Consider the following 9,367-nt stretch of genomic DNA (forward strand, 5'->3'; position numbering starts at 1 on the left):
AATAAGATGTGGTATGTGTGTGTAATAGAATATTAAGCAGTGATAAAAAAAAACAAAATCTTGCCATAGATGGACCCAGAGGGTATTATACTAAGTGAAATAAGTCAGACAGAGAAAGTCAAATACCATATGGTTTCATTTATATGTTGAATCTAAAAAACAAAACAACAAATGAACAAACAAACAACACATACACACAAACAAACAAACAAAAAAACAGATTCATAGAAACAGAAACCAAAGAGATGATGGCCAGAGAGAAGAAGGAGGGAGAGGGGTGAAAAAGTAGGGGACTATAGTCAATAAGATTGTGATAATTTTGCACAGTGACAGATGATAACTAGCATTAGTGTAGAGATCACATTGTAAAAAACAAAAACATCAAATTACTATATTGTATACCTGAAACTAATATAACTAATATGTTAATTTATACCAACTATGCTTAACTTTAAAAAAAAATCTAAAAAATAAAAAAAGAACATGTGACACCAGAAACATTACTGTAGCTTTTTTGAGGAAATGCAATCTGCCACACCTCATATACTTTCTAAAAATGTTTGTAGCCATTAGTAGTAGTACCAGTAGTAGAATTGAAAAGGGGGAGGTTGATGCAAAATGACAAGAATTAGCAAGGCATGGGGCAAGCATGCTTTTATTACTGACATAGTCAAGGAACTTATGATCACACAATTATAACTCAGCATGTTAGATTCCAGAACAGAGAGTATGAAAAGCGTAGGAGTAAGGAGAAGAGAACAAATGTTTCTGGGAGGATAAGGGAAGCTTCAGTAACAAGGTGCCCGCCAAGGGGTTCTGGAGCGGAATCAGGTTTTGTAAGGCCTGGAGCTCACACAATTTGAGGCCCCTCTTTAAGAAAAAATTCAAAATTACAAATGCAAACTCAGGTACAGCACCTTGAAAAGGGCCTGTGAAAGTGAGGAGCCCTGACACCTCAGCTTTAGCATCACATAAAATCGAGTCTCCTGAGATCTAACTCAGAGAGGAGAGGAAGTGAGACCGAGAGGGACCTGACAGGTTTGGAGAAAAGGAAAGGGCGGAGGGATGGACGGTCTAAATAAGGTCCAAGATCTCAGAATAGAGAATGGGGAACAAAAGAGTGAAAGGATAGAATATATCTTTGGAGGGAAGGCAACAACAGGAAATGAGAGCTGGTCTGGAGATCCTGAATGGCAGGAGACAAAGTTGGGATTTTATATTGTGAGCAATTGAAATTCTTTATTGTGAAGATTTTGAAAATGAGAATGAAATGATTTATGAAGTTTAGAAGGCAGAAAGGATTGAAGTGGAGAAAATGCTTGTCATAGACAATCTTTTGATACCTACAGGCTATTTGTCCATGTCTCAGACCAGATAATTGGCATGTAGCTTTACTGCTTCTGCTAAACAAATCACTGGATCATTTATAATAGCTAAAAATGATAAACCAGAGTATTTTAAAACATGGGAGTTATTAGGTATATTTTTGGCATATTTTTTCATTGGGACATTATTATGCAGTTATTAAAACCATATTCATAAAAAGTTTTTACAAACTGGGAAAACACTTAAAATTTCAAGTGAAAAAAAAGCAGGACTAAAAGTATGTAACTATATATAGTGTACATGTACATGTATATTCATATACATACATATGTACTTTTAAGTGTATATGTACTTACATACTTAAGTACATGGAAAACTACTGTAAGAAAATACGTCAAAATATAACAATAACCTTGATTGGTTGTCAGATGGGTTAATTTTTTACTTTTTTGTTTTAATGTATTTTTAATGATTTAGTTAACTTTTTTATCGATTTACAAAAAGATAATTTAAAACATCATGCTCAATTTTCAAGGCTTATCACTAAATAACACCTCTTCAAGAAGACTCTGATACCTGATCCCTCTCCTCCCTCCCACCTTCACACCACAGGCAGGTTAATTCTTTTCTTCAAAACCCATTAGAACTGCTGTCTTTCTCATACTTAGCATTCTGTAGCAGCCCCCCACAAAAACATACATCCCATCTGAGGGGACGAAGGCTGCCACCCCATTTCAGTGCCTTAACATAGTTGGTGTTAATAATATTGAACTGTGTCAGGTTCCGGGTATGTTGGCAGTTGTAGAGAACAGAGTGAAAGTTTTTCAAGCAACAAGGCATAAGTGACAGTGCCATAAAGGGGAAAATGCAGGCCATTCTCCAGGAACCAGTGACCATTTCATTTTAATGATGACAATAGTAATATTAAGGTCTCTGGCATCTGCCATCTACATTTCTAGGTGCTCTGTGAGAGGTAGATATTGTTATCCACAAGATTAAATGAGATAGATAGATGTGTAAACTCCTTCTGTGTTTGACACTGAGTAAATGAATAAGTGTTTAATTATCTTTTGTGATTTTCTCAAAGTCACAGAACTCAGCAGTCAAAGTGCTAGGTGTGGCACTCTTTAGCCCGATCTCCTACTTTCCCACTCTGCCACCATCAGTCCTGCAATCCATAGTCCTTCTTCTTTTCTTACGGTTCCTGGTGTGGATCTGCCCTAGCAGCTAATGAGGGTGATCATCCTCTTGCTGTCTTGTGCTTTTAACCCAATGATTCAGTCACTTCTCCAGTGACCCTCATCATCTTTGTGGTTCCAGAAAAGACAATTATATATTTTGAAAACTGAAGAATATTATCATACATTTAGTACCCTCAGCCCACAAACTTTTCCAATACCAAATGCTCTTCTTCCTAAAATTAATGCATCACTCATGGACATTATCCTGATGATAACAGCATTCATTTACTGAATTCCAACTGTATGTCCTACCAGGTATCCTGCATATGTTAGCTCCATTTAATTATGAGAGAAGCCTTATGCCATATGCATTAGCATCTCCATTTTTCACAGGTTCATCGAGACTCAGGGGGGTGGCCTAAGTTGTCCAAAGCTTCCAAGCTAGTAAATGGCACAAGTAGGTCTGTCTGTCTGCAAAGAGCAGGCTCGTTGCACTTGTTCATACTGTAGGAAACCAACAAACACACTATAGTAGTGACCAGATAGTAGGAAATTAGTAAGTACCATGTAGTCATGACCACATAGTTGGTAATAAATAAATACTGGTTGAGTGAAAGAACTATGACCTTCATGTCTTCCCTGATTTTTCCATCTTCAGGTAAGGTGAAAGAGAAGAGTGAAAAAAAGTTCTTGTCTATTAGAACTGTTCTACATATTTACTTCCTACCAAAGAGTCAATATAAGCAGCAAAACTCAGAAACCACACAAATAACCCAAGTCTAGTTTAACCTCAATTCCTCCCCAGTCCCTTCAAGTGCAGGATACACATCACCAGCCCCTGTTTTTGCAGGACTGACCTCCCATTTCCCTCCCTTTCCTGACCATTCTGCCTGTGCCCTCCTGACATGTTGGCAGTCACTGCAAGCACATCAACAAAAGGTGAGTAAATACACTTAGAATGAACAAGGAGCCGATGGGGACAAGGTCGGGAGCTGTGTATCTGCCGGCCCTGAGGCAACAGGAGCAAAAGTGGAAATCGCTGAAGGGAGAAGCAGCCTCTGATTTCCAGACGCCCAACTCGGTTGGTTGATGGGGCAGTCCTTTCTCTTTCTAGAGATTGTGGGCAGAATAATCACACTGCTCCCCAAAGCTGAAAGTTAGGGTTTTCTCCTTTTGTGCAAGCTGCAGTGCTGTTCCTGCCACCTGCCAAGGGCCAGCTGCCAGCTCCTTTGGGAGGCATTGTTTCGTTTTAAAGCAGGGGTGGAGGGGAGATGGAGTGACTCTGGCTCTTTTCTTTCCGGAGAGCATTTTGTTCCTTCGGCTGTCAAGAAGCCTTTGTACAGACAGGTCTTTATTCCCGAGGCAGAAGAACTGGAGACAAGCATTAGACACTTGCCAATTCTTGATCACTTTCCTCACCCTTTATACTTTGTTCTCTTGAAATTTGTTTAGACCATGTCTTTTCCCCAAAAGGCTTTGAGACCTTTTTCAAAATAAGATTTATCTACAGTAAGGATATAAAATAGGAACAGAGAAGAGGAAACCCGAGTCAAGGGGCACAGTACATATTTTAAATGTAAAGATAAGCAAAGCTGCTGTGATTAGGCTTTAAAATTTAAGCTTAGTAATTAAAGCTAAAAATTAAAAATTTACAAATTGTCTCTGAGATTCCTGCCAGCTAGGACAAGAAGAAAACATGGCATGTTATATAACTGTCATACTAGGCATCAAAGAGGAGTTTGATGTTAAATGGCCACATTGGGCATTTGTTTATACCTGCTCAAAATTGTCCAGGCTGCCGGCATTACAGCCATGTGATATGGAGTAGGACTCAGTCGTTCTGAGAAGCCATTTAACAGGCATTAGAACAGTAGACTCAAAATTATTTTCTATATTGAATCTTGGCTCAGCCAAAGAAGAGGTGGGGAATCTTCTTTTTGGGATCCTCAGTTCTCTCTTTTTAAAGATTTTCTTAAAAATTTATTTTTAGAGAGAGAGAGAGAGGAAGAAAGAGAGAAACATCGATGGGAAAGTGAAACACTGATTGGCTGCTTCCTGACTGGGAATCAAACTAGCAACCTTTCAGTGTAGCGGACAACACCCAACCAACTGAGCCACAGGAGCCAGAGCTGGGATCCTCAGTTCTCTTAACAGGGTATTATTAACTAGACCCCTTTTCAGTGGGCTGTTACAGTGAGTGGCACCACACTTAACTGGAAACATACAAGAACTACACTCCATGTTTGCTATGAATCTCAATCTCTTTACCACGCTGTACCTATCAAGTTTATTGAGGAAAGTAATGTTTATGAGGGTAGGGGTAGGGAGTAATTCAAACGATTTCTCATCTATCTTTGTCCAGATACTCAATACCTACCATGGCATTAAGTCAGGCCAGCTGGGAAGTGAATGGCTTCCATGATGGTATTGAATGACTTCTTCCCAACACCCTCCCAGGGCCTTCTCTGAATTGTTTAAATACTTGCACTGAGTTTCCATCCCACCCCACCTTGTGTAATGCCGTCATGCCATGATGAAAGGCAGTCAAAAAAGCCCCATTATACTCATTGCCCCATCTACCTACAGATATCCAGACAACCCCCAGCCAGAGAGGCCTTGAGAGAAATGTGTCCCCGACATGAGGAAGAGGCGCCCTTCTTCTTAGGAACCAGCATGCTCCTAGATTTTGGACACAGATTGGTAGGACTCATCTTCCTTTTAGAATCAGCTGATTTGTAGCTCAGATCTGAATCTGGGCTCTAAGTAAGAAAGTGTATGGGACTTCATCATACCAGTGCTTGAATAAGCCTTGATGCTGAGTCCATGGATGAATTCTCACTTTGCCTCACCTTTTATTAATCTGTCCCTAATTTGAAAAGTTGTCTTTATTTCATTAAACTGTCTTTGGTTCTTTCTGGAACAAGGTAAGTTTTAATAAGTACATATTAAAAGGTGGAAATATACTAATTATCAGGGAAACAAGGTTTTCACTGGCACTAAACTCTGAAATATCTAAACTGGGAGCATGACTTAGAGGTTATTGAAAGATGAAATGGACAAGAACCACAATGATAATTTTATGTACAAAAACTGTGTTTGTACTCCCTTTTTTTTCTTTTTAAAATAAGACTTTGACAAAAGTTAAGGGCCTAGGAAGTTTCTCTGTGCCCATTGACAGCAAAATGGATAAATAAATTATGATAGCCCTAGCCAGTTTGGCTCAGTGGATAGACCATCAGCCTGTGGACTGAAGGGTCCTGGGTTCAATTCCAATCAAGGGCCTGTGCCGGGTGCAGGCTCGATCCCCAGTAGAGGTCATGCAAGAGGCAGCCAATCAATGATTCTCTCTCATCATTGATGTTTCTATCTCTCTCTTCCTCTCTGAACTCAATAAAAATATATTAAAATAAATAAGTAAATAAAGATATATCCCACAAGGGAAAACTATACAGCAATGACAATGAACAACCTACAGCTACCTGCTATAGCTACCAAAATTAATGAATCTCACAAAAGTAACACTAAACCAAAAATAGCAGACACCAAAGAGCACAGACATACAAGTGATTATGTTTACAAAAAATTCAAGGTCATCTGAGCATCTATGGTGTTAAAGATCAGAATAATTGCTTCCCCTGATGGTGGTGGTTTCTGAAAGGAGGCATGAAGGGGTCTTCTTAGATGCTACTATTGGTTTATTTCTTGATCTGGGTGCTGCTGGCTACTTGGGTACATTAACTTTGTAAAAATTAATCAAACTGAATACTTATGATTTGAGCACTTCCTTGATATGTTATACTTGGAGAAAACAGTTTAAAACAAAACAAAATGAAAACAAGACCAGGATCTACACTACACATTGAAAACCAGTCTTGGAATTGGCCATAACACATATGTAATACCTTAAACAATAAAGAAAATTTAAAAAAAAATCTGATTTCAGCTTCAGCCTTTGAAAGCTCAAATCACCAAATGCCTACATCAAAATCATTTCTGGCTTTCTGAACTTATGCATGATCAATGATCATATGAGCATAATCAATGTTAATATCAATGTTAATATTATTACATTGTGATAATATCGTTTGACTTTGTTACTTTTAAATATAGGAAAGTATTCTAGCTGTAACAAGAAAAGTCTCTTGATCTGGTTTATAAGTTGAATATTATTAGTCAGTACAAGAGGCATATATATTTTTGCTAGAGTAATATGCTACAATGATTAACAGCATACAAATTTTTTTAGCACCAAAAACAATTTTAGTTTTCTAATGGTTAAATAAATAGAAAAGTATAATTGACAATATAAATGCTAAGAGAATATGTGAGCTACTTAACTTACATCCTTTTTGAGACAAGGAATAATTTAAATATATAAATGTAAATAACAATGCAAAGTGGAATAGTAGAGATTCAATTGTATCGTATTTCTAATCCTTGTAGAATTGTTTAGTATATTAGCAATCATTACATTAAAACACCTTTAGAAAGTGTATTTAAATTGTTATTATTTAATTCCATTGAGCCAGAGTTAAGAAAAAAATCTTATTTGGGAATTCCTCACATTTTGTGAGGACAAAGTAACAGGAGAACGTCAAATTCACCATATCAAAATTTCATGAGAAAACTCCAGAATCTTGCACAACAAAATTTATAGTAGATTATCTTTGGTCCCAACAAAATGAAAAATAAAAACAACATACAGGACAAAGATTATTAGACACAAATAAGGAACCCATACATTTTATTCTCAACAAACTTCAACAAAACAACTGAGTTGACAAGACTATTTTAGGAAAACAGTCCTTACCGTTTCCCCCACCCACGGAAGCTAAACTTTAAACAAATAGATTGCTTAAATGATGCTATATCACACACTACTAAGTATATATAGCATTTTCATTATTTAAAAGGGAAAGGGTTTTAGGTTGACCAACCAATGTGTCTTAAAAACAAAGTTCCTTCTGTTACTGAAGTTAGCTAGTTATTAATAAAGAAGAGAGAGCAAAGGGAATTGGACACTGAGCCTGTTTGCTTTGCCAAAAAGCTACAGACTCATTCACACACTCCAGGGGACTGCCACCAAGGAGACTTAATCCCCTCTAAGCAGACAGGAAATCTCTCTAGGGCACTGCCTGCTCCAGTACCAGACTGTTGGAGAGAGCAGGGGGAGGCAAGTACATGCTCAGTAAAGGTCAAATGGTGTAGGGGGAGGTGCTTGACCATAGAGGCCTGTCAGTCTAGCCTGGGAAAGGGATCATTGGCTAGGGGTAGGGCCCAACAGAAGCCCTGGAAAGCTTGGGAAGTTGATTGGTTATTGTGTAAAAGACTAAGATAATAAAAACCTAGGGGAACAAAGAATCTCTCTCTCTCTCTCAGTGACCCACAATCACCCTGTTCATTCACATTCTCCCTCCCCTCTGGAACATGTGACCATTCGGGGTCTAGTAGTTACCAGGACCCATGGCAGACTGTGTGGGCTCCAAAGGACTAAGCTTTAATATGGAACAGAAACTCTGGACATGGGCCTTTATTTTGGTCTTAATGAAGACAAGATAGGACTTTTTCCATGAAGGGACAGAGGGAGGTGGGGCATGGAAATCCAGGGGCAGCCTTCCCAAATAAACATTGCCACAGCACAATCTCCCATGCCTGGGTCCCTGGGATATTTTCCTCGTGATCCCATGGAAGAGCCTGATTTCCACCGACAACACTTTCAAAACACATGCTACTGAAAACCTTTTATTTTGAATTATATTCTGTCATACACATAAGTCTAGTGCTGTTATTAAATATGTCAGTTTAAAGTTAGTTTCTATGTAGTGATTAAGTTCCTGCAACATAATAATATATTTTTTTAAATTTTACTACTAAAATTGTAATAATAACGGTGTCATTCCACAGCAAAGAAAATCATCAACAAAATGAAAAGGCGATCTACAGAATGGGAGAAAAATATTTGCAAATCATGCAAATCATATATCTCATAAGGGATTAATGTCCAAAATATATAAAGAATTCACAACTCAAGCAAAAGAACAATTCAATGAAAAAATAAGCAGAGAAGCTAACACAGGCATTTAAAACATATATATATATATATCCAAATGGTCAACAGGTATATGAAAAGGTGCTCACCATCACTAATCATCAAAGAAATACAAATTCAAACCACAATGAGATATCACCTCACATTTGTCACAATGGCTATTATCAAAAACATAAAAAATAACAAGTGTTGGCGAGGATGTGGAGAAAAGGAAACCCTCATGCACTGTTGGTGGGAATATAAATTGGTGCAGCCACTAGAACAGTACAGAGGGTCCACAAAAAAATAAAAAATAGATCTACCTCAAAATTTAGCAGATTTGCATGTCTGTGTATATAGCCAATGGAAATGAAATCACAATCTTGAAAAGATATCTGAACCTCCCATGTTCATTGTAGCATTATTGAAGATAGCCAAGACATGGAAGAAAACTAATTGTCCATCAACAGATAAATGAATAAAGAAGTTGTGGTAATATGTATACAACAGAATATTATTCAACCATAAAAAGAAGAAAATCCTGACATTTTCCACAACATGGATAAACCTTGCGGGTATTAGGTACTAAATGAAATAAGTCAAATGCTATATATTTTCACTTATATGTGGAATCTAAATAAAAAACAAACTCAACCTAACAGAACAGTTTGGTAGTGGGGGAAATGGGCAAAGGTGATCAAAAAGTACAAAGTTCCAATTCTCAGGTAAGTTCTGGGAATGTAAGTACAGCATGGTAACTATAGTTAATAATACTGCATTATACCCTGGGTGGTGTTGCTCAATGGTTAGCATGCCAACCCATGCACCAAAG

The sequence above is a fragment of the Cnephaeus nilssonii genome (genome assembly GCF_951640355.1).
Source record: "Cnephaeus nilssonii genome assembly, chromosome: 4".
In the NCBI taxonomy this organism is placed as follows: Eukaryota; Metazoa; Chordata; class Mammalia; order Chiroptera; family Vespertilionidae; genus Cnephaeus; species Cnephaeus nilssonii.